At 45.5% G+C, this 27364-nt stretch overlaps 1 protein-coding gene across 1 annotated transcript in view; it reads left to right on the forward strand.

Moving 5' to 3' along the window:
- The first annotated feature begins 3233 nt into the window (after positions 1-3233).
- Positions 3234-27364, forward strand: part of bcl9 (BCL9 transcription coactivator) — a 101113-nt gene continuing 76982 nt past the window's right edge. The window contains exon 1 of the mRNA XM_048978688.1: positions 3234-3532. The gene's annotated coding sequence lies outside the window, so the exon portion shown is untranslated. The remainder of the gene's footprint in view (positions 3533-27364) is intronic.

The following is a 27364-nucleotide window of genomic DNA, read 5'->3' on the forward strand; positions in this document are numbered from 1 at the left end:
ACCGTTTTGTTATCTCACCCGGTGTCAGTGATGAGTAATAATAATGAGTTTCTTTTTGATGGAGATTGTATTTCACCGCCGCAGTTAATGGACACGCTGCATAATGGATGCCCGTGAATAGGTGGCAGCAGGCGCTATTCTTCTCGCTGCCTGAGCCCGTCGGGCCCCTCTGCCTCCTGCTCCTCTCTTGCCGCCTCCCCCCGTCCACCTCCTCCCTTCCGAGGTTGGGAGGGGGGCGCCGCTGTCCCCAACACGCGTGCGTTACATTGACATTAGAGAGTGACAGTGATTCAGATCCCTTCCCGAAACAGATTATGGTGCAAAATATGGATTGTCAAAAAATAATTCCCGGTGCATGCAAAAGCGATGCAATATTACATTCTACTAAAATATGGAGGAATGCAAAGCAAATCGGAAGTAGAGGCTTCCTCTAATTAAAGTAAAACGTCTCAGTAGCACTGTTCACGATTTCTGCAGGACATGGATGGGCACATATGGTCCATTAAATCAGAGTCCAAAACAATAACGTTTAGCGCCGAGAAAGAAAAAAACGCGAGGCGTCTTAACACTGCAATATGCACTGCAAATCACAGCTACATTTACTTTACAATAGCAATTTACCGACAGGATAAAAGATGACGAGGTAACAGATATCTCGAATCTGTAATATTACGTGACGAGATATAACGTGCATATCGATACTGGCGATATCTCGATTTAAATACTTCGTATATATCAAGTGAGATATGCTTTCAATGTGCTGTTATTACACACACACAAACATAACAATCACTGGTAAAATAAAGTTCTCATAAGCACGGTTATATTATGGTGCATTTGATTCTACCTCCCTGCTCGCAAACCTAAACGGCTGTGCACAGGCGAGCTTCTCTGGAGTTCAGCTTATGGTCTATTTTTGGAAATGCAATACCTTCAACCACACCAGCAGCAACAAAAAAAAATCGAGCTGCAGTTTAAATAAAAATAACATATCTAAAGGGACAGAGGGAGTCTAAACCCCGCCTCTGTTGCAAAAATGCTATTTTACGAAAAAAAAAAACAAAAAAAATCAAAAAACAGTAGTGTAACGTGACATCTTGAAATAATGAAGGTATCGGTGTGCTCCCCTGTCCCGCTGCCTCAATAGTTTAGCTCCATTTCGGGCAACGCAATCGCATCCAATTCTCAATGGAAAGCCGCTCAGTTGCGCCGCCCCCACCCACCCACCGCTGTCTTTAATCAGTTAGCCGCTTGAAAATTTAACCCTTCCCCTTCGCATAAATGCCTCGTTTTCCCCCTTTCCCTGCTCAGGTTTTACCCCTGCGATTTTGCGGGCAAACCAGAAAAAGGTCGAAAAACGGGTGACAAATCGGATGAACCCAAAATATATCGATTTCACAGTGTTTTGGCGATCTCTAGTCCTGATGTAATTATCGCATGAACATGCCCGTTGTCAGAATATTACCACCATTAGGTGGATTAAATGTGTTTCAAATCAGAAAAGAGAATTCGCATGGCATTAATCCAATGTATTAGATTTGCATTTATAAACGCGAAAAATACATTGTCTCTACGTTGAAATTAAGAACATGTTTTTTTCTGTATTTTGGCGTTTTGTTTCTTTTGTAACTCAGTTCTTTTGTAACTTCACCAGATTTTTCTTTTCCATAGTATGTTCAGAAATAGCAAATGGAAATCTTGCAGCGTCATCGTCTTTCATTAAATCTGCCTAGATTTATTTTCCAGGCATATGTCGAGATTATAAAATGTGTCCCTTTTTTCATAATCGGTTTTCAGAACTGTACATTTTGAACACCAGGTCTAATTGGCATGGAGTTAGGGTTTGGGATAAAAAATGACCCCTCAATTTTTACCCCTCAATGTCGGCATCTCGGATGAATGGCAAAATGCGTTTTATTTTGATCTCATTTGACACAATGATCCTCCGGCATACTCGCGGTACAGGTTTAGCCGTAAATAAGGAAATCAGGCAGGTACATCTGTCAGCTACGTGCTGCACAACGCCACCCACTGGGGTTTTTAATTGGTGGATCCCCGAAAATACACTCCTCATATTTTTTTCATCCACCCCCAGTGACAAGCTGCCCAGCACGCTTAAGAGACACAGTGACGAAAAACCGCGTCACTCTTAATGAAATCTTTGTATTATCGATTTACACTACCCTCCCTCTTGTTAGCTTCTGGATTACGTTTTGTTTTCGGACCCTTTGTTATGTGGCATTTTAAGGTTTCACTGTTATAATTATCTCCCCTGCTGTAGGTGCCACTTACTATTTATTACATTTTTGTTTGCCATGCAAATAGGACTGCAGGCAGTTGCTCACTCTGCAGCCAGAAATCAATGCTGCAATTAGAAGACGCTGCAAAAGAGAGAGAGAGGGGAAACGTCCAAAGAAGGATAGCTATGTACATTATACACAAACATGTTTAGGACGCAAAAAACATGTGAGTCAAACTTGATGCTTTCCCCGCGTCTGTCTGGGTGATGGGTAATTCCTGAACGCAAATACCAGCTTTCTTTTTAATTATTCACATTCTGTTATTTATTTATGCATCTATCTGTCAATTTATTTATTCTGACAGACTGAAGAACCTCCCATGCACAGATTAACTCTGTGAACTGTCCGACATTTCTGACTACAGCAGTTAGAACCACTCTGCACTGGAACTTCTGCATCTTCCGTGTGTTTGGTTTTATTGTTCCCCAATCGACCACCCCCACCCTCCCTCCAATCCCTCCCCCAGCCATGCACACCCTGGTTAAGAGACAAGGACAGTGAGAAAGATGCAGTCCCTCAACCCCAAACACTTTCGCTCTCTGTTTGTCTCACTCTCTTTCTTTTTCGTCATATTCCCGACTGTCTGCTTCTCCCTTTTCTGCGACTGGTCTCTGTGTTTCTCAGTAGGACAGTGGCGGCTAGTTGCCCCCCCCCCCCCCCCCAACCTCCCTCATGAGCTGTAGCTATTTGTGCTCGCATGTCAGAGTTAGGGAGTCTCACATTCTGAAGGAGAGGGGGGAGAGAGATGGGGGTGCAGAGGGGTGGGTGGCAAGGGAGGGATGGGGAGGGAGAGAGAAAATGGGGAAGGAGGGGGGGGGTGTCTTGTTTGTGGCTTGTCAGCAATTGCTTGAGACATGCTTCCCTTCCATGTGTGAAAGCTACTTGGCATGAATGCTGGACCATACCAAGTGCAGGAGACCTTGGAGGGGGAGCCACAAGAAAAACAGATCAGACTAGAGCAGACAATAGGCCCCTGAAGTGTTCCCCCCAAGTTGCTTTGATGTTGTCCTGGTGTCTTGATGCTAAAGGGGGCCAGGGATTGCAGGGAAAAGGTCTTTGTGTGGATGTGTGCATTTTGTCCCCAGCAGAACAAAAGAAAAAGGAAAAAGAGGCAAAAAATACAAGAAAGAAACAAATTAAAAAAAAGAGCTCATAGATGTTTTTTTGCCTGTGCATGTGAACGACAGAAGGAGAGAGCGAGAGGGAAGGCAGCAGCAGCAGAGGCTAAGAAGGTAAGAAGAGGAGTCTGATTCGTCATCGCTGGATGCATTGTTGGAGGTTTGAAAGATGTAGCTAAGCATCACTGCTGGTGCTCAGAGTGGGGGCTGGCATGCTGGATACCTCCCAGAATCATTTGTTATCTGGCTAGAATTTGGGTTTTTTTTTGTACATGCATGTCTGTGTGTGATGGCATTAGGGGAGTGAGGAAAATGCTGCTGCTTAAACAATGCTTTTGCTTTCTGTCAACTGGAAAGTCCTGTCAGCCCCCCCACCCCAAAATTCCCCTTCTTTTTTAAAATAAGACAAATTTCAGGCCACTGGATGGAAGTGATGGTGCTGGTTGCTGGTTGGCAGAACGGTGAGGGGGAGGTTATGTGTGTTTATGAGATAACAAGACCTATTTTGTGTCACCTCTATTCATGACTGAAACTGTGTGCATTTGTGATTTGGGGGAGGGAGAAGATTCACGCCGCTGGAGGGGGTGGGGGTTCGCTGCCATTCAGATTATGTGTCCGTCATTGGACAACTGGCAGACTTCGCAGAGTGTGAAGCTACACAGAACACTGGACCTCACTGTTGCTAAGTTTCTTTATTCAAGCTTCATGCCCCATTTATGCTCTGGTTAGGGGGATTTAAGGGAATTCTGTCCCATATCTTTCCGGTTGTACTCCAGCACCAAGGCTGAGGTTTGGCAGGGATTGAGGTAGATTTTTGTTAGCCATTAGTCAAAGACTGGTTTATAGAGGTACTTTTGCTTATTGACTGCTTATAGTTGAAAAAGTATCGGATAGTTAACTGCATAGCAGTTCCCAATCCCTCCTAAGGAGCACGATGATTAATGTTACTCATCCCAAACACTTTGTTATTAGGCTTACCATTTTTTTTAGGCCTACCATCTTTGGCTTACGGTATTTGGCATGCTGTGATTCCTGGGCCTTTCTGTGCTGTGATTCCTGGGCCTTTCTGTGCTGTGATTCCTGGGCCTTTCTGTGCTGTGATTCCTGGGCCTTTCTGTGCTGTGATTCCTGGGTCTTTCTGTGCTGTGATTCCTGGACCTTTCTGTGCTGTGATTCCTGGGCCTTTCTGTGCTGTGATTCCTGGGCCTTTCTGTGCTGTGATTCCTGGGTCTTTCTGTGCTGTGATTCCTGGGCCTTTCCGTGCTGTGATTCCTGGGCATTTCTGTGCTGTGATTCCTGGACCTTTCTGTGCTGTGATTGACCACAATTATAATAATAATGAAGGCAGTACCAGTTGTATGCCTTAAGATTGAGAGAAAGAGGAATTACAATTATATATATATACACACACACATGTCTTCTGTAATCTGAGTCTTTCCAGTGTGAATGCTGCATGTTTTAAAACGACATTTTTTCCCCTTATATGTTGTCCTTCTTTATACCCAACACCAATTACAGAAAATGAAATCTCTATTTAAAAAAAACACACTTTAATACCACTAACGAGTTACTGCAAAGTTAGTACTTATTTTGAGCCGATGGATGGAAAGTCATTACTTCCAGTCGAACATACAGCTGATCTTCACACGAGAGCCGATTCAATAATTAAGACTAAAATAATTTAAAGCTATTATGACATTCTCCAATAATAAGTGCCTAAAGCTATTCATACTTTCTCAGTGATTAGTGTGGTTAAGAAAGGCCAGTTAGTGACAGCAGATCTATCAGACTTTTAACCAGCAATGACTGGGGGGTTTAATGTCAACAAGGCGCCAGGAACCTACCCAGACCCGACTTGACCATCAACCAGAACCCAAGAGGATCGTGATACTTTCATTCTTCACAGGCACTAAAACGGCAGATTCAGCGAATCCCCATCATTTCGAACACATTGCACTCTGCTCCATAATTATAGAGAGTATTAATGATGTAATGAGAGCATGGAAATATGAGTATCTACTTCTGCAGATTTCATCTCCCATGTGCCTTGCAGAGCCCACTGGGGCGGCAGTGTGGGGTAATTGTGTGGGCGGTTGGACCCGTGATCCAACCGGGTTGCTGAACATCAGAATCTGTTTGCCTTTGTGCCCTTGGCAGAGCAGTATAGGATGGCCTGCTTGCACAGTGGCTGTCACCTACGAAGATGATCACATACTGTAACGTATAGCGCTGTGCCTCTTGAGACTAAACCTAGATATAGTTGTTTCAGAACTTCTTGTTTGTCCTTATAGTTTTTAGAAGTTCTATGCTGATTCCAGATCCCACCACGAATCCCTCAACTCAGGAACTCACGTATTTCCATGTTGACTATACCAAGACCTTCAGCATTACCTACGCCAGGGAACTTTCTCTTTGTTAAGGCTTCCCATGAAGTTCAGTTTAAATAGCTGACAATCTAAGAGTATTATGACAAAAAGGGTTCAACAGCACTACCTCACAGAAGCAGTCGTACTCTAAAAGAAATTATCTGCAATTACATGTCCCTTCTAGCTGGACTGGGTTTTGTGTCTTTGAGATATTACGTCCAAAGCCCCTTTGCCTGGATATTCTGATTTTGTCTTCTATTTCACAATATTGTAGCTTAATACAGAGCTATTACTGCGGGGATATTTTCATTGCGGGGGCTTTCAAATGGACAGAGGTAATACGCTTACAATTGCATCCATAGACAGTGGCAATTTCTAAGCTCTCTGCTTTTTGATGTGGATTTTTAAGATTTTTTTAAAAAATTTCATTTATGCCAAAATGACACAGAGCAAGAGACTGTCAGTCATGCGTGGTGCTTCACACACCATAATCAGAGGTGAATTACCGGAGAAGAGAGGCCACAGAGAATTAACAAATAGCTTGTGTGGGCAATAACTCATATCCTGCGTGTAGGTAGTGTCCTCTGTTTCAGCTACTTGTGTATTTCACGATACTTGCACGATAAATCGGAATTGACTTCTCATAATCCACAATTAATTTAACATGGGAAAGCCACGTGTGTATAGTTTGCTGGTGCCTTAATGAGTTATACTGTATATTACCAGAGTACCGCTAATTCAATTCATTAAAGTATAAAGCTTATACAGATATTATATGTGGATATATAATGTATATACGAAAAAAAATGGAATGATGCTTTAGTTGCACGAGTACGTCAACATTCATGGGTTTTCAAAGATCACATCTGGTTCTACTTATGTACTTACACAGTTGCGAGCATAGCTTGGTACCTGAACGAACAGTCCGGCCATTTCTATGGCACCCCTGGAGGACTAAGGGCCTTGTGCAAGGGCCCAGTGGAGACGTGGCTGCTCTGCCAAGGATGGGATTTGAACCAATGACTTTCTGCTCAGAGGGACAGGAGCCTGAACCACACACATAGATATGGATATATAGTTAGAGATGTAGGTGGTGTGAAGTGAATGATTCAAAGCCATCAGAACAGCTTGCTCACTTCGGCAGCACCTCTCTCTGCCACATTAGCGGGCTGGCGTTCCATCAGTCAGGTGGGACGATCGGGTCCCTCTCTGTTCCATCGCCATGCGGTGACGTCCGCCGCTGGCAGAGCCCCTGCAAGGCCGTGGGTGGCACTGCACAGAGCCAAACAGAGCCTCCTGGGAAATATTGACCCCCCCCCCCCCCCCCCCCCAAAACGATGAGGGTCCCCTCAATGGGATCCATCGCTCGTACCAGATAGGGTGAAAACGGAAAGTAAATAAAGAAAACTGCAGAGCCGCAGAAGTTAATTTATGCCAGGCCCGGGCACTGACGCCCAGAGGGTCTCAGTTGGTAACATGATATTAGAAGGCTTGCAGTGGCCATATTTGAGCTGCGTCTCTGCAGGAGAAACCCCAGTGTCCACAAAGACGGCATTTGTCGAAGCCAGCAGCCGTTCCTCCCGGTCAGTGTCATTACACAAATTCACTGACATCACCAAAAAACAAAAAGACACCATTTCTTGGTGTTTGCCCTTCACAATCAGATTCTGTGTTCATTTATTTTGGACGGAAAGCAAGAGCATTTTTGTGCACAGTGCTAAACAAAGGCACGTATTTTATATATATATATAAAGACCATATATATATCTCAGCATTGGATGTCACATAAATTAAAGGGCAAAGGTACACAGTTATTTTAAGGTTGGGATTAGGTTTGCTATGCAATGTGTGAAGAGAGCAAGTGGGTTTGTTGCACAGTTATCTAATGCATAAATCATGTCTACATAACAATGAACATAAAGTGTCTGCTGATAAAGATATAAACCACTTTGCGCAAAGCATTTAGTTAAGTCAGTGTGTGGCTTTGAAAATGCCCACATGCATTCTCACAGCATGATGCACTCCACTGGCTAAGTAAACAGTAGCACTCACGTCATTTCTCTAACACACCGATTCCTTGTGTCACTCTGATTATTTCCAGGCTCTTTTTTTTAATATGAATAACTTCGTTTTTTTTTTTTTTTCTTTTTTACCTGCGTTGGATACATTTCGCATCTCCGGCCTGGCTTTGTCTGCTGCGGAACAAATGGAAATATATTTTGAAGGTGCATATTGCTAACCATTGTGAGCGGGTAGGGGAGGGGTGGTGGTTGGGGGGGGGGGGGATGGAGGGGGGGAGGTGGTGAATCTCCCATGTTAAAAAGCACATTTGTATTCTGGGCCAGACGCGGGAGAGGGCCGCAGACAACAGCGAAGCGGGCGGCAGCAAAACGTTACGCAGCTGACAGACACCGATACGTGACTCTGTCGCGCCTCTCGCAGCTACGTTACTGGGGGGGGGGGGGGGTAAAGCAAAAATTCTTCCCCCTGGCCCATTGGCTTGTGGATTTATTATCTGTAATCATTCATTCTTTACATACGCTAATGTAGTTACTCTCTCAAAATGATTCGCCTCGAGATTGTCCCGCAGGCAAAATGAAAATCTATAAAGCACAAGCTCGAAATTGTGTGATATCTTGCTTCACCCGTGCTGGAAATGTTCCGTTTCCTGAAACTCCAGTTTGCAGGTGCTGGTGTCACTGGGCTATACGAGAAATGGCTGCCGAGATGGATTTGTGGGGCTGACATGAAGTTTGGAAAATGTATTAGAAAGATCACCCAAGCACAGGTGCATGGCACTGAATGAAGAAAGCACAATTTTACACAGTATACACTATGGTTGGCTTTAGTCGTTATTGCCATGACATTCGTGACACAGGCATCTTCAGGTATTCTTGACTTTATTCAGTGTACATGGGTCACAGTCAAAGAAAGTCCTGCAGCCATTATGGAGCCCATACATAACTTGTAGTGAGTTTGGGTAAACAGCATCTCAAAAGTTGAGCTTTTCTTATGCTGGTCTTTTCATTCAAAGTTCTACTGATAATGAAGAGTTTGCAGCAACAAACCGTCACAGTTCCCGGTGATCCGAAAGGGCAAGGATGCTCAGTCGTGCAGCAAACGTCCTTCGACGCGGTGTGCAGTAGGCGTGTTAAGTGTTCGTCCCGAGCAGCTGTATTCAAAAGAAACATTCGAGAGGCTGCGCGAGTTACAGGAGCTGCCATTGTTGAGTGGCTTGATAGCGGTGGAATGGTCAATCCGTGGGTAGTGCTGTTGCATCATAGCTCCAAGGTTGGGGGGGGGGGGGGGTTGAATCCAAAATCCACGGTGTGTGTGAGGGGCTTGATTCTTCACCATGCACTTTATGATGCACAGATTTCCTCCTGGGACTCCTGGTGTGAGAGTGTGTGTGTGACTCTCATCCTGTCTATGGTGCCCTGTGCTGTCTGGTATAGATTATGGTCCTGATACTAGGTACTAGATAAGCTGTTGGAAAATAGACAATCTATAGATGAAATGGCTGAAAATTGTCATGATTATTAAGAAAGCTTGTTATGTAACTGAGCAAGGATGTGGTCCTCATGTCTAGATAGAAGGGTCAACATTTTAAGGGAAATAAATGGGACGATCATTGTTTCTTACAACCATAAAAACAACATGTATACACACAGTTTAAAGGGGATTGTATTGCAGTCTATCCAGTTTTTTTTTTCAGAAACATGAAGAAATAAGTCAATAGAAAAGAATCATTATGGCTCTGTTGCGTGTAATATTTCATATTCATGTGCACGAATGTATGGCTGGTGTGGCTCGTTTGCATATGAATCATGGGTTGTAGGTTTGAGCCAAGATGATACCAGGCAAAGCGGCTTTAAATACAGGATGAGCCTGTGGGCCGACCTCCTTAACCCCCTTAACCCCATTAACCCCATTAACTCCATCATGGGGAAGTGGAGGAAGAAGAGTTGCATGGACACACAATCTACGGTTCCCCATGGCTGGCAGGTGAATGCCAAAGGAACCTTCTAACAGGAGAGCTTATCCAGGTGAACGGGCCCACTGTTCTTAAACGGAACATCTGAGTGGTTTGTGTCTGCTTCCTCATTGGCTCATTCCAGTATTAACACGACTTAGCCAGCCTCACCTGTGCCACCCAGGTAGAGAATCCTCTGCTTCATTTACATTACACTCTATCGGGAGAAAGAATCTCTTAGGCAATGTTTATGCTTTACTTATTTAGTGGAGACTTTCACCCAAAGTACATGTAGCTCAAGGGCCCAATTCTGCTGACCCTGGGATTCGAAGCAGCAGTCTCCCAGTCACAGGAAGTGTCCCAACCAGCTGAGCCACATACCACCCGCATGTATGATGACATGGATGACAGATATGACAAGAAGAAAATGGATAAAGTGTCATAGTCTGGTGCTGCTAGCGTTAATTGTGCGCAAAAGCATAGCGGTAGAGGACCTCTGTGGATACGATTAGATACAATGTGTAAGACAGGTGTTCTGCAGAGGTAACGTGACTCCCTGGCAGTTCCTGTTCTGTCCTCACGCCCAAGTCGACAGAAACATCTTAATCTCAGCTCCTCGCTGCCTGCTCCTCCACTACAGTGTCCGACGTCAGGGAGATGAGGAGGAGAAAACACCTCTAAAAGTGTTGGGTGTTAATAATTAGACGCCTCCGCACCAAGAAATCATTTAGGCAACAGTAGTAACTGTATGTCCAGCCCCTTTCCAGCTGACCACTGAGGGTGAAACGGCGCTGGCCTCACTGCCAAAATGTCACTCCAGTTGCACTTTCCAGCTGCAAAAAGAAACTGGAACACTTACGATGAAAATATTGAGCATGTAAATGTTCTTTTTTGCCCCCCAAAACCCGAAGTGTCATTATTCACTGCCACGAGACCGGCCACTCAGCAGTCAGGGGACGGCTTTGTCCATCACTGGTTGCATGCTGGCAATAACCAGGAAGTAGGAAGATTGCAGTAGGCGTCCCGGCTTTGCCACTCTGGCGAAGTTGCTCAGGCACAGGAGACAGGGAGCAGGAAGGAGGCAGGCCTATTCTTAGGCTCGTCCCGGGGAGGGGGGGGGGGGGTGTGGGGTGTGGGGTGCAACAGATGTGGCATGACACCAGTGAAGATTGCTTTTCTAGACTCCCTTGGCCTAGATACACGATGAACTGGGTGAAGTCCCCCCACCCCACCCAGGTTGACTTTGACTCACCGAAGAAACCCTAACCTCAGAAAATGAGTCAGCCTCATCTAAGGCAAGACTTATATTTCAAATGTTCACATTTTGCCCTGTCTCCAGAAGCCACTCCCATTCTCGATGACTGACGACAGGGGTGCATTTCAGCGAGAACTTTTCAAAACTCAGAGCGCAGAATATTCCGCCCATCTTCCGTTACTCCTTTTCCAATGCTGCGGCATGATCAAGCCAGACCCCATGCCAGGAAACCCAGCATAGAGAGCCAGGTACATCCGAGACAGGATGCTGTTTCATCATGGGATATGTACACAAAGGGCATATTTTTGCATATATTGATTGTCAACAGTAACAGGTCGTGGAGGGCATGCGGCGTCTAGAAGAGCATAATAGTAACGAATTGCCCCATGAGATCAATAATGCATATCTATATGTATCTAATAGACATGCTGGACAGCAGAATTTAATCAAAGGACTTTATTTAGAAAAACTAACACGAAATAGACTGGCATCCCACCCAGGGTGTCTTGGGCCTTTTCTGTGCTTCCTGGGATCGGTTCCAGACTGGATTGCACTCACAAGCAGTTATGGATGATGGATGGGTAACAAAATGAACGTGTAGCCTCTGAAAACGATACAGATTCAACTAAAAATGACCATGTTATGCTCAACGGTGCCGGAGAAGGGAAAAAAAAGCATGAGGACTTTCCTGTACACGCATGAGGAAGTCTTTCCTAATCCCCCCCCCCCCCCCCCCAACACTTCTCTAACATCTACCCAGCTGACCCCATTTAAAACACAACCAAGCCATTTAGCACAATCAGGGTCAGCTGGGTTTCATTAACTGGAGAGTCTGTGGACACCAGACCTGATGATCCACCAGTAGGGAGAAGTAAGGCATTACCAAAACCTTGCTCTGTGTCTTTGTTGGACTTCCTTTTGTCTGTTTCCAATATACGTCCAGAGTCATGCAGTACAAGAACAGTCATGCAACTGACCATTCGTGCATTTTAAGTAAATGAGAGAACGAGCAGTTTCATTTGAATGTTTTCGCAGTGATGCATTTTTGTGCGGTTACAAACGCTCCCAAAGTATTCTTGAGCGAATCTGGCAAATTACCGGAAGAACCCCGAACCTCAACACGGAACGCAAACCAACATCCTACTGATCGCTTGTGTGCGACAGGGCAGGCGTGCGAGCGTGCAGGGAAAGGAGCCTCAGGAAGGAGGTTCATGCACATGACCTAATAACTGTGAAAATTCATGAACTCATAAGGGAGGAATTTCTGGTGTTTGGCTGGGTGGGAGTCATCTGAGGAGTTTGGCCTTGGTCTCTTTCCTTGTCATGTTAGTGTGACTGAGGGGGACGGAGTGAGTTCTTAATAAAGAACGGTTTATTTTGTCAGGCTGTTAATTCTGTGCTGATGTGCTGCAGAACTAAAATTATTACTCTTTTCTTCAGCTTGTGTTTATTATCTTTCCACTTAATCAATAAAATGTTACACATGATGCCCCTTTCCTGCATACATTCCTCATAATAACTGTTAAAGATGCATATCTTCTCTTTTGCACCCAGTATTAACTGTGAAAAATCACCCTTCCTAAGTTCCGGAGTGATATTCTACAGAATGTAGGTTGCTGAGGAATATAGGGTGTACTGCGGTGATCTCTGCTTTTCTTAGTGCTGATGTTAGGAAGGAAAAGGAGACAGAGAAGACGACAAGGACGTTCAGATGTCCCTAGCTAGAGTGACATGTGGCCCAGAATTCAATGATAAAACTGAAATATCAGTAGCGTTACTTTGCCCCGGTGTTGGAGGGGCTCAGTCGGTCGCGTTTAGACCCCCCCCCACCCTCCCCTCCGCCCCTATGGCTCCTACTAGTGATGCACCGATAAAGGAAATTTCTGGTTATTTCAGAAACTGACACCGATACCTATTGGTTAGGAGGTAAAATAAATTTAAAGGGACACTCCACCCAAATCAATTAAAAAATGAATTACATTCCAAAATGAAAAAAGCATTTATTTTTTTTGGTAAGAAAACACCAAGAACAACAGTTCTAGAGCAGAACATTTTATTACTGTATGCGCCTTATAAATTTATACCATTTATACTACAGAACTTTGATAAACAAGTGTGATAAACTCCGTAATTTTCCAGGCAATATATTTAGATTTTGCACTGTCTGCACTGAATTTTCTTTTGCTATCAAAACGCTTGCGTTACTGATGGACTGGCGTCATTCGACAGCACTGCAGCCTTCTTTATTAGGACAGATTTGTTCTTAAGAAACTCTTCATACTCTTCACTGTCTCGCCTGAAGGTGAGCGGTCAGATTCGGTGCGTTGAAATGTTTATGAGTAAATCCTCCTCGTGAAACTTTAGCAGAGCAGTGTTTGCAAAATGCATTTTGAATGACGTTAAAATAATTGTGGACTGCAGACATTTTTCTAACCGTTTAGTACGTGGGTGTGCAAAGCAATACGATCACCAGTAAATATTGGCTCATTTTTAACCAATGGCTGATGGCCAGTTTGTTGCTATATTGGCTGATACTGACGGTTGGCCGATACTATTCATGCATCTCTACCTATATGTGAGTTAGCTTTGGGTACTCCAGTTCCCCTCCCACAATGCAGTTTAAATTAGTTAGCCTAAATTGCTATTAGTGTGTGTGTGAGTGTGTCTGTGGGTATGCCCTCTGTAACAGACTGACATCCCTTCCAGTCCCCTGCCTCACACACTCTGCTTCCTAGAGTATATTTCAGGCTCACAAAAATCCTGTGTAGTATATGTCATGATGGAAAATTAATTAATAGCTGCAAAATGGTCAGAAAACGAAGGTACTGGGAATGTAAACCATTTTCCCAGTAATACCAGTGTCAGGCTACATGTCACACTTTATTCTCAAACAAGGAAACTGACTCAGTCTCATTTAACCCTAGGGTGCTCCCAGCTGAAAAAGCAGCTCTGTGTTGTAATGATAATTTTAATACTTTGGGAGATTCGTGGTATCGGTAAGGGTATCGACGCTCACAGTAATTCCTTCCCCCATGCATACAGGGACTGGCAGATAAACCAGTCACCTTCGCTGGGTCTGCCTCTGCGGCTGAAAGAAAGCCTTTGTGTCATTCCACTCTAACTTGGAGAGGCACTGTTTGTGGGAGAGATCACTTATCTGTTAAATGGATAAATAGTGCAAAGCAGAGAGAGGAGGTCTGTTGCCATGGCGTCGCTGGCTGCATCCTTTTGCTGAGGATGTCGGATGAAACGGGAACTAAGGCAGAGTTTGTGTGTCCTGGATACTTTTTCAATTCCTGCTTTGTGTTTCCCGAAGACGGAAAATAAGCACAGGGTCAGGGATGCGGGCATATCGCACGGGGAAATGAGTAAAGTCCTCGCCAAGTCCATCCGCTGCATTAGCACATCAGGACCTGTCGCGCCGGGGCATTCGTGACGGGGTGTCCGGATGCTTCTGGAATTACAGCGAGGCAGCTTTGAGACCCATCCATTTGTGTTCTCACGTTCCTGCGCGAGAGTGCCTTCCCACAAGGGGGGAGGAAGGCATCTGGAGTGGGGCCAGCTTGTGCCCAGGGCAGGAAGTCAAGGAGTCTTTAGCGAAGTCAGAGGCAAAGATGCAGATCTGGACCAAAGTAGATTAAATCTGACTCTGAAGCTCATGCTTACCTACTGGATCTATGCATAGAGTTTAAAACGGCGAAAAGTCGATCGGCCTGTTCCAGCCATAATTAAACTGGTCTCACTTGCTGTCCCTAGCTCATTAAAAAAAATCAATGTATGTTTTTTAATGTAAATATGAATGAATCTTAATTAAAAAAAACTAAGGTATTCGCACATTACATTTATACTTGAAACAGTCACATGGGTTTTAATGAGAGGAGCAGTGTGGGCGCGTGTCTATGTGTGTTTCTGTGAGCGGGTATACCTATCCTTATGGGGACACAATGTCCCCATAACGTGATAAATATCCGTTTTTTTTTCCCTTATGGGGACCGGTTTCCTGGTCTCCATAAGGGAAAACTCTATTTTATAAAATCAGTGACTGCTATGAAAAAACTAAAAATACAAAAACTCTTGTTTTTTGCTTGGTTACTTATGGTTATGGTTAGGGCAGGGTGGGGGTTAAGGTTGTCATAGTTAGCGTTAGCATTTTTCCCATAGAAGTGAATGAGCGGGCCTCATAAGGATCGGTATACCCTACGTGTGTGTGTGTGTGTGTGTGTCTGTCTGTGTGTGTGTCTGTGTGTTGTGTGTGTGTGTGTCTGTGTGTGTGTGTGTCTGTGTGTGTCTGTGTGTGTCTGTGTGTGTGTCTGTGTGTGTGTGTGTGTCTCTGTGTGTGTGTGTGTCTGTCTGTGTGTGTGTCTGTGTGTGTGTGTCTGTGTGTGTGTCTGTGTGTCTGTGTGTGTCTGTGTGTGTGTGTGTGTGTGTCTGTGCACATTTGTGAACCTCAGGTTTCTCCGTTCATATCACTGGTCGCTGAGGATATGACTTGTGGGGGAAGTGAAGGCGGGGGTGTATACAGCTGCGCCCCCCCGGGGGGGTTGTGGCGTGTGTGTGTGTGGGGGGGGACTCACAGGCCACCACCCCCTACTCGCGTTTGCCCTGGGCTCTGTCTGGTGCTGCGGTGGTGATCGGGGACCTACTGCTTCCTCCCACATCTGTAAACCTCATTTACATAGAGGCATCTTCAGATGGCGTGACAGTATTAAACTGGATAAACTGAAAAACAGATAACTGACGACTTCGTAGTGAGGTTCAAGTGATGGACTACATAGAATCAGAACCAGAATTGGTGCAGATTGATGTGCAAGGCTGGACTGGATTTTGGGGTCCTCCACAGTGTAGAACCCATTGACCCACTAAGAACATAGTTGGTATGCCAAATGTCCAGTCCGGTCCTCTTGGTTTGGCTGTGTTGAGTCCATCTATAATGGCTTAGGACAGTCAAACCGACTGGAACAGAAATACTCTTTCTGCCTGATGTGACCATTATAAATGTATTTCCCATGATTTTACAGCAATAGTTGTTCTGGAATATTCCATCACTTTAAAAAAAGGCTTAGGATGAGTGTCATCCTTGATGCACAAGCAGCCATGTGTCTGGGTGTTCAGCAAAGCCTGTAATGGATCATGCTGGCCTCAGGCTCGGCTCACCTCCAGGACAGCGTCCCCGCCTCTGACGAGAGTGACAGATAGATTCGGGTGGGATGCCCGATCAGGCTGCAGAGACAGAGCTGGGGGAGGGGGGGGGGTGGGTGCAAAGAGATAGACAAACCTGTTCAAGTGTGTCCTTCGATTCAAAGCGGAGGCCCGAGTCCTCGCACTGGAAACCCTGCCAGCTCCTCCCATCTGTAGGCAACAGCAGCATGGAGTCGGCAGTCTGCCCGGGGAGAGGGGGATGAGAGAGAGAATGAGAAAGGGAGTGAGTGTGTGTGTGTGTGCGGTTGTGTGTGCGCGCGTGAGAGAGAGAGAGAGATCCCCAAAACGTTTTGTCACAAGACAAACTCAGTCCTGCAGCCATTCTCTCTGTCACCACTGGTCTCCCCTGGTAGAGCCTCATCGAACCATCTGCAGATGACTGAGAGTAAACTCTACCACAGTGAAAAAAAGGAGGAGTGAAGAAAAACCCTTCTGTTTTATTTTTGGATATCAAGCAAACACCTAGAGGAAACCAAGGTCTGAAAATGGTGGACGTGTTCAGAAAGCCGCGTGGCAGTCTAGGAAAGCTCTTTGGCGTCACGCTATGGGGGTAGCCTGCTGGTAAACACCTTGGTTTATGCTGCTGCTATTTGAAAAGCCAACATTTGTAGGTGGCAGAATGCTGGATCCAAAAAAGATGCTGTAGATATTGATCCTGAAAAATAGGCTTGTGACTAATCTGTAATTCTCACGTACAAGTCTCTCCTGGCTGTGATTCTTCAAAAGGCCCTCATATCAGCACAGTATGCTCAGTTCCACAGGATAAAGTGGTCTCTCATTGCACATTTAGGTAAATATAATGTCATTTTTTCTTTTTGGGAAGGTCCTTTTCCTTCAAAATGGTTTTCTGCTTTTCTGACGATCATTCGGTCTTGTGTGAAACATGGCCACAATAATTTACGTTTCATATGTCATATTTAAGGTCATTGCACATACACAGCTTAGAGTTTTTTTTGGATAGCATATACTACATGCACTGACTGATAAGGTGTTTTTCCCTTCAATCACCACCACTGTGTAGCACCTACCTCCCCCCCCCCCCCCCCCCCCCCGATGATACAACAACAAGTGGATCATGGGAAATGTAGTCTGCTGCGAGGTAGACTAACTATTTACTCCCAGAACACTTTCCTTCCTTTCCTTGTCTGCTCGTGAAGAGAAGCCTCAGGTGAATAACCTCAGCTTGAGCAAAGACTATTGTGTAATGGTTTGTGCATCAAACTACAGGCAAAGTGGCTATTTTTTCCCTCCAAGTCTTCATGGGTGAAACACCATTTCCTCTCTGCAACTTAATGATACCCTCATAGATCAAGAATAACAAGTAAATTAAAAGTTCTGGTTGAATGAGATGATTTAATTGGAACACCCTTGTGATTGTTAACACCTGTTTGGTAGACGCGGCATTCCGGAACAGGAGGAAAGTCATTTAATTTGTGGGAATTTCACATCCTGCTCTGTCCATCTCCTGTATCTGCGGCCTCAGCCCTCGTCTTTAATGAGCACGAGCAGCCGGTGAGGGTCCCGTCTCCATGCCCGCCATCTCCATGCCCGCCATCTCCATGCCCGCCATCTCCATGCCCGCCATCTCCATGCCCGCCTCCTGGGCTGATTGGCTCGGCCCGATGCTGATCGCACAGGCTTTGGACTCTGCTGGCATGCACCGCTTGCATCAGCAGAGATTTACACTTTCGCCTCGCCGAGAGGGACTCAGCATGGGCGAGGAATCGGCTTCCTCAGCAATGCCGTGAGCGTATTCGCGCGCAGCGTGCGGGTCATGAATGTGTAAGCACTTTTACCACGCAGCGTGCGGGAAGCTGAATGTTCATTTAATCACACGTTGCATTGTGTGTCACTAGTCTGGTGCTTTGGCTAAAACGTTACTGCTGTTATGTTGTGCTTCTTATACCATTTAGTAAAACTACTAAATATATGAAACAAGCTTAAATAATTATTAATATTTAAAAAATATTGATTAGTGAACTTTTTAGTGCAAGATTTACTGGAAAAGAATATGTTCACAATGACTCTACTGGATAAGCAGCAATGGATAGAAGCTGTAAACATAGCAGTAGTTGTAATTGGTCAATTTATGCAAAGACTCAACTTAATTTCTTTAATTGCATTAAATATTGTAATCATGACTATGTGGTTTATTGTCAGGTTTGTAAATAGTCCCAAAATAGCTCTCATTAGTGGCCAGAGGAGTCAGGAGACAGTAACAAACTCCAGTGTGCACTGTCCATTCCCTCTGTTAACCAAGTCGTTTCTGCTTACTGGCTGCTTGTATTGCACTGGCAAAAATCCTCCCTGTCATATGATTATTCTCTATTTTTTTCCTTTATAACTTACTGTGCTGCTACTCAACTTCCATCAGAGTCTGTTTCCCATTTTCCTGCTGTATTTTATGGTTCCCTTACATACTTGTTTTTTTTTTTTTTCCTGTGCAGCTACCCTACAAATCTAACATGGTTATGATTTTAGAAATTTGAGCTAAAGAGCTAGAAGGGAGTGAGTGAGTGAGAGAGAGAGAAAGGGAGGGAGAGTTATTGTGCATGCAGTATAAACATGCACTCTCAAACCAGTAATGACTTTGAATTATACTTTGAAAAACAAAAAAATTATATTTCTCCTTAAAGTGCATCTGTCACAATTTTAAAAATGTTATCAATAAGAAGGAGGGATCAGTGTTGACTGGAGTGTGTGTGTTATGCATGTAACACACATACACACACACACACACACACACACACAGACCTCTATACTCATATCTTTCTGGGGACCATCCATTCATTTCTAGTAGCAAAACTCTAATCCCAACATGACGACCTTAACCCCCACCCAGCCCTCACCTTCACCATATGTAACCAAACAAAATAGAAAAGTTTTGGCATTTTTAGTTTGTTTGATTGCAGTCACTGATCTTTAAATTGAATTTCCAGGACTGAAAATGTCGAAATAACAGGTTTTTTATCACATCATGGGGACATTTGGGCCCCACAATGTAATTAATGTATATCCCCACGCCACACACACACACACACACACACACACACACACACACACACACTGTGACAAAGCATTGTGTCACACCTCCTTTTCAGAGACGTGGGCGATACGCTTTCTGGCCACAGCATATCGATGACACAGAGGAGGTGAGTCATCAGCAGAGCTGTTGCTCAGGAGGAGAGGAGCGACGGAAATGGAGAGGCGTGTTGGGGGGAGGGAGAGTGGGGCCGGTGAAGAATTGTCTGGCCTGACTGCTGTTTATTGGTCCGCGGATGCTTCTGGAAGGATCGTAATGATTCTGAGCCCGTGCAGGCGAGGCGGGGGAAATCTCGGCGCCTGTGCAAATGCAGAACGCTGACGTCATCTCCAACGACGCCGCATTCTCCTCAGGCTGCTCCCACTTAATCAGTACACCTTGCCGCCATAAATATACCTCGCTATGGCGCACTATTACACCGCTAATGATGGGAGTTTCGCAATCAACATGCAAGCTGAGTTCACAGCCAGCTTTGATACAGCAGCTTGTGTGTGTTTGTGTTCGTGAGATGGGTGGTCCATCAATTTAACTGAGGAACGTTGATATTCCACCAAGCCGTGCATTAAAACATTTGTCCCATAGCTGCTGGTGCTTCTCAGTGCGCCATCCCATTTAATCTGCGACTAAGGAGCCTTCTCGCACAACCAAAGACTGAGAGCCAGTGCTATTAAAAATGACAGGAATTAACTGGGGTGGGTTGACATCTGTGGACCATTAATTTAATTTTTCTTTGAAAGAGTCACATTTCGCAAGACTTTCGACTAGCGGGAGAATATCTCTGTCTAGTATGGGTGTGTAGGACACCATTTCTCAAAGGAATCATTGTTTCATAAACGTGAAAGGCATGCTATTTGTAAGTATTGTAATTTGAAATGATTTTTTCAGGCACCTATTGGGACAGCTACTGTAGTTATAACTTCTTGGTGCTGTCAGGTTATATCAGGAACTGAATTTCACACTCTCTCTCTCTCTCTCATTCCCCCCCCTCTCTCTCTCTCTCATTCCCCCCCCCCTCTCTATCTCTCTCTCCTACACACACACAATTCGTCACACAACCTTAGCAGGGAGACGGTGAATCCTGAGACTCAACTCGAAACATAATATTAGGGGGATGCATACCTACGGTTCAGTGAGATAGAGCCCCCCTCCAGTTCATCCTTGCTCCTGAAGTCCACGGGCACAGATAGAAATGGGGGGGGGGGGTCACTGTGTTGCATGTTTGTCTCCTCCTTTTGGCTACAATTGACTCTGTGTATAATTTCGCTGCTTTAATAATAACATTGGTACCTTTGACCATTTTAAAATAAGGCATTCCTGCGTCTTTTAAAACATGTAAGACATAGGCTTCACATGGCCCTGAACAGGAAGACTGGTTTAAAAATGGATAGAGCATATCACATCACAAAAAAAACACGCGTCAACAGTTCAGCGAGAAGTGACGATTTTCATTTTCTGCTTTGTTAACTTGTTAATTCAATGAGCGCATTTGTGAATTCAAATTGGACATTCATGCGTTTTTTTTTCAAGAATAACAATCAGCTTATAATTAAACAAGAAGCTGGAAAGCATCACTTTCGCAAATAGTTTCCGCAGAATATGCAGTCTCTACCGCAGTTTTTCCCAACCTGGTCTTCGGAGACCCCCAGACGGTCCATGTTCCCTCCCAGCTCCCTGCCAGACAGTCCATATTTTTGTTCCCTCCCAGCTACCAAAACATGGACTGTTTGGGGGTCACCAAGGACCAGATTGAGAGAGCTGCTTAGAAAGCCATGGTTGGGTCTTCATGGCTCGGTGGCTATACAGGGCTCTGGGTCCAAGCAACTAGAGGAGGTGGGACCAAGACATCTTATTGGTTGGTCCTGCCTCCGCTAGCTACCTCCTCTACAATCTGATTGGTTATTTCTCTGAACCAATAATTTTTTTTTGTTCTGCCCCCAAAATATTTTTTGTCCATGTAAAACTCCCATGAGTGCTCAGCAGGTAGCCCTACAGCCACGCACTTCTAGGAATGCAAGTTCATGTGGTTTTCTCCAACAATTAAAAAAATGATATGGGCATTTCATCCAGGATGTTTCCCACCTCTTGCCCAATGCTTCTTGGGAAAAGTGCTTAGTGGAAATAGATGGTGGGTGGATTTATTCTGCTAAATGAAGTACTTTAGATGTATGAGCGGCGAGTACCTTTGCAGACTACGGACAAACTGGCTCAAAGCTTTCCAGTTGGACAGCCGGTGTTATTAGGGTTAGTAGACAGGGTCGCCCAAGCCCAATGCAAACCCATAAGGAAGTCTGAAGCCACTTGTCAGTCTGCTGTGGTAGGTGTTTGGGCCAGATGCCACAGGGTGTCACATGCTGAAGGACACGTCTCAGGAAGGTCATGCTGGGTGACTGGGCAGGATCGGGATGAGGAGGTCCTGCCGTCTGAGGGGTCGGTGCTGGGCCCGCATGGTAGACGGCAAACAGATTGCACCCTGGGCCCTACGCTGGCCATCGGGGCAGTGTTTACCCTCTGAGGCCATCTGCAGGTGTGATCTGCAGGCGCGTCTGCGCAGGTGGGTCCACTCAGAAAGAAGGTGTTACAGTTAAGCACAAACCCTGGCAGTAATGGGTGGGGGGCGGGGGGGAGTGGGGGGTGAAGGATTTACATTATTGCTTATTACATTTACACCTGCTTCCAAAATATTCATCTCACAGTCTCTGAGTTGGGATCTCTGGCACATTAATCTGATAAATCAAACATCCATGCTGATTAGGTACAGGGAGAGAATAAATGAAAGAAGCGATATGAAGACTTAAGCGAATGAGAGACAGCATTGGACATGATGTCAGCCATAAGCAGTGTGAGATTTAAGCAGTCACATATACCAACAGTCCCTCACAGGGCACACATGTGGGATTGCATGTCTCCCCGAAAAAGGGAATATGTGGCTCAGTGGGTTAAGAGTCTGTAACTTTATTCAGAAGCTTGCTAGTTCAAATCCCAGAGTTGAGTGTGATTTTGCCATTGGGCCCTTGAGCAAGGCCCATAATCCTTCAGGGGCTGTCTGCCCCTGCTTTCATAAAAAATGTACGTCGCTTTGGATAACAGCATCTGCTAGATAAATGTAAAAGATAACAAAGAAGAGAATAACGACGGTGGCAACGATGATTGCTGTAGTCGTTATTACATTAGCGCGCACCTTAACCTACAGTAACTGCAGTAAACCGTGTATGACAATGTATCGTACGGCAGTGTTAGACCGAGGGTGTCGACTCCCCAGCAAACACAAAAGGAACCTCTACAAATCCCCAGGCGTGGACCTCTAAGCATGACACACTGATTCAGCAGTATTTTATAAACATCTCTGGAACGGCAAAGTCTAGAAATAAACCACATAAACATTTGCTGGCTAGGTCATCTGACTACTGCTGTCCCAGAGGTTCAGCCTGAGAGGTGAACCAGAGCTCCTGTTACTAAACTCTTAATATGAAATAAAAATACAGAAAGTGTAACAGCACAGTAACAGCATAGCATCGCTGTAGCTAAATGATTTCGTATTGACCGTCCAAACTCTTTCATTGGCCGTCTATAGCCAGCCATATTGCGATTGTTGTGAAGGACTGCGAGGGCCACAGGCGATGACTGACTGACAGTCCAATTACGAGAGACCCACTTCACCACCTGCACCACCAGCAGGCTGCCTTTATGGGCAGAATCGCTGCACTCTTCCCAGGGGAGTAAATACGACCTGCAGCGGAACTGACAAGGACTCTCGGTCATCAAGGTCGAAGTTAAAGTCTGATTCCTGTAGCACTTCTAGCCTGGTCGTTAAGATCTTTAATGTCCCACACCCAGAGGGACCGCCATCCTGTTTTCTCCAGGCAATGGAGATGGCAGACGGTGTCCTGATCGTCCACTTAAGCAATTGAATAGATGGAAGATCGCGGGGGAAGAAGGACACTCCACAGGAAGGCTGCTAGTGTAAGACCCGGTTTAGTGTTGGTGCATCTGAGAAGACTACTGCAGAGCTCCATCTGCGAAACTGATAAAGGTATTTGTTTGCATCCTTCGTATGCAACTTCACATATGAATTTAGTGTGTGGGCAAATGTTTTGACTACATTACCATACTGTTAAAGTCACAGATTTGATGAATCCACCGCAAGCCTGATGTCTTGGATTTGCTGGGAAATTGTGTGCTCTGGAACATCCCATATTTATGCACATATTTATTAGTGCATGATAACAGTGGCCTGACTTTTATGAGTTGTGGTGGATTGGTGCAGTGAGATGCCTCTTTCCTCATAAGAATACCTGTGACTCATTCCTCAAGGCTATCCATGCATATGAGGTATTAGAACCAGTATCACAACCTGCATCTCTGCACATGCTCAGAGATGGTAATGAAATAAAAAATGGTTAAGAGGTGACATTTTGCCCCTGAACTGAAATACTATCCAGCTATACATTCAGATATGGTATCTAAAATCACTTAACACTGTAAGAAAACATGGCATATCGATACATTAAGCCAGTGTTTCCCAAACCAGTCCTCAGGGACCCGCAGCTGCTCCATGTTTTTGCTCCCCCCTAGCCCCCCTCCCCCCTAGCCCCCTACCAGACAGCCCACATTCTTGCTCCCTCCTAGCTCCCAAACTTACATGATACACATCATGTGATCCATAATGCATGTCAAACACTTTTTTTAAGTGTCACAAAGGCTACATATATTGATTTAAAGATTTTATTCGTCCGATACGGCATCTCCTCTTACGGTCTGTAATGCAAGTTGAGACAATTTCATATAGCATCCATGTCTGATTTTGGGGAAAACTAGAGCATATGAATCTTTTAGAGCAGTGCATCTTAAAAACATCTTACTACTATGCAAAAAGCCAAACTGAAAAATGAGTGAGGAGTGGTGTTAAGGGAACTAGCTGTAGGCAGAGCTGTAAACACGATGGAGACAATGGACAATGGAGACACGTCAGAGGGTGAATGTGTCGCCCCACTGAAACCAACCCGAGACCAACAGCTGGCCAGCTAGAGGTGGCCAGTATCCAGCTTCAGCAGGGAAAGCAGTGGCGAGTCTGTGGCGAGCTGAGGCCCAGAATCACTGGAATCCCAGCTTGGTGCAATGAAATGTGAACCAAACGCCAATGAAACTCCAACTGTCTCAAGAACAGAGGGGACAAATCGGAACCTCAGGACAGACAGAGATGGAGCCAGGAGCTGTGAGCTCATCTTTGTCGTGTAGCGCCTGGTCCGGTACGGGCCCAGCGATCTCGGGATCTGGGAGAGGGAGCGCTGGCTAGATTGCCGGCTCCGTCTCGCCTTGACGCCACAACACCGAAATGTGTGTAATTTGGTCGCCAGGAATACGCCGCGTCTACCAAATGTACGAATGCACGCCCAACAAGAATTGTTTAGCAGCACCGCTTGTTCTTAATTACGGTCACATGCTTGGTCATAAACGAGTGGGGCGCGATCAGAGGGAGCGCCAAATTAATTAGAGCGGAATAGAACTGGTGCGACGGTTTGTGCGTGTGTGAGACGGAGAGTCATATGTGGGGGTAGGAATATGTGTGACAAGGCTGTCATGCATGAGTCTGTGTGTGTGTGTGTGTGTGTTCATGCATATATTACACAGTGGGGACCACATGTCCCCATAATTTGATAAAAACTTGTATTTTGATGTTGTGGGAACCATTTTTTTCTATCCCCAACAAGGGGAAACCCTATTTTATAAAAATTTGTAACTGCAATCAAAAACTAAAATTTAGTCGTTAAGGTTACTGGTCGTTAAGGTCTTTAATGTCTCACACCCAGACAGCCCTCCATCCTATTCTCTCCAAGCAATGGAGATGGCAGGCGGAGTCCTGATCGTCCACTTAAGCAATTGAATAGATGGAAGATCGTGGGGAAGAAGGACACTCGGCAGGGGTTAAGGTCATCATTGTTGGGATTAGGATTTATTTCATAGAAATGAATGGAGAGTCCCCACAAAGATAAATACAAATTGTATAAATACAAATGTGTGCGTGTGTGTGTGTGTGTGTGAGTGATTCAGTACTGCCTTTGTGTGTTTGGATCTAAGCCTGTATGGATGAGAATGAGGTGTGTGTGTGTGTGTGTGTGTGTGTGTGTGTAAGCTGGCATCCGCTGCTCATGCCATGCAGCTGTGCCGGTATCCCTCCCTGAAGACGCAGAGGACACAGGTGCCGCCTGGCCAGTCTCTCTGCCCCCCTCGGACCGCCACCTGCCAGCGAGCCGCACTCTGGGTTGTCATGCCTACGCAGGGACTGACAGCTGTCACGCCTGCCGTGTGTTCGCCTGCTCCCCAGACTGGTGTCCGCTCCTGGGCCTCGAACACAGCAGTGGCGCCTGCCTGATGCCATTCGATATCCTCTTCAGGAAGGACGAGCGACTCCTCTTAGCTGCTCCCGGATCACGTGTGGTGGCGTTGTTCAGGCGTGGTTTATTTTGCTAGGCACGTGTCCAGCCACATCCCAGACATCGGCGAGCCACACAACTCTGGACGCCCCACGGTTTCATCCCCCAATCAGATTCTTGTGGCGATAAAGTGGGCTGTGAGTTGTTTGCTACTACAGGATGCCAGCCTGCTTGCTGCCACAGTACCGTCGCATCATGGTGCAGGAAGGAGATGACCGAGGTCGTGCTTTCAGCCCTACGGTGGACTCTCTTAGTACGGTGGAGGACGTGTGTCCGTGCCAGCATATCCCCATCCTGTCCTCAGGCTAAACCCTGCCGAAAGAATCCATTCAATTAGAATCGCTCTCTTCACCAATATATTTATGAAGTTAGCTTACTCCTGGAGGAGCATTTTGTGTCTTAAGTGCTTAATTGAAATGTGATTGCAAATCCGCGTCTATGTTTTATTTATTTATTTTTGTCCCGATAGCCCCATGTTTTTGACTAGTTGCCAAGGAGGTTTTCCAGAGCCGGCCGTTTCCAGCGAGGCCCTCTCTGATTGGTCCGAAAGCGAAAGGAGAACATGCTATTCGATTTCTGCTCCTCTGTGTTGCATAGTTTTACTAATCATAAAAGCCCAGCGATATCTCTCCAGTGAGTATGCTGCGGCGTTCATTATGCTCCACCTGCACATCAAAACACATAACCCATAAAGAGTAATGAGACTCTCTACGTGCCAGCCGCAGCTTAGAGGATTCAGACATCCCATAATACACCCTCTCTCCCTGCATTACGCACACCCAGGTCCCTGCCTGCCATTATGAGGAAGATTACGATGCTGCTGGAAAGGATGGGACCTGACATTTCTAATAGCAGAAATGGACGTGTGTTTGAAAAGGCTTTTTGTTAACAAAAATGTTATCAAAAACAATTTAACGAAAAAGGGGGGGGGGGGGCGTCTCTCTCTCTCTCTCTCTCTCTTTCTCTCTCTCTCTCTCTCTCTCTGTCTCACTCTCTCTCTCCTGGTGTCCCCACGATGAGCAAAGCATAACCTTGGTTTTCAGTAGGAAATGGAGAGCAGATCCTGAATGAGTCCTGAATGTGGCCAGACGTGAAAGAAAGATCGCGGGTGTGCTGGCGTGTTTTGTGTTGGCCCACTTTGTAAAAATGATAGGTGCGATAAGGATCCCCGGCATCGTGGGCGTGGTGACCGAGACCCCCCAGGCCCAATCTGCAGCCTCGCCAATGTAGTCGTTAGCTATTGGAGGGGCTGAGCACAGACTTCGAATAACTCCTCCCCATTTTAACATGCCGCTTTATTTGCCAAAGTTGCCAATAACGACGACTGAAAACACACCCCCCCCACCATGAATAATGACGGAATCCACGAGCTACATCCTAAGAAGCCATAGAATGAGAAAAAATGAGCACCCCCTTTTTGTTATTTAACGCGACACCTTAACAGATCCGGGAAACACCATGCAGGCTCATTATTCACTGCTCTGTCTGCTTCGTGAAATTCTCATTGGCTTCTCATTTCTGGGAGGGGGACGGAGACCACTGGGTTGTCCAAGCACTGCAAAATAAATGCATTTTGTTAGACGCCGCCTCATCACACATGGTCCCATTTATACGCGTTTCCCTTTGGAAGACTGGCTTTCGGGTATATTAATGAGATGGGTGCCACCATGTTTTCAGAA

The sequence above is a fragment of the Brienomyrus brachyistius genome, chromosome 16, assembly GCF_023856365.1.
Source record: "Brienomyrus brachyistius isolate T26 chromosome 16, BBRACH_0.4, whole genome shotgun sequence".
NCBI lineage: Eukaryota > Metazoa > Chordata > Actinopteri > Osteoglossiformes > Mormyridae > Brienomyrus > Brienomyrus brachyistius.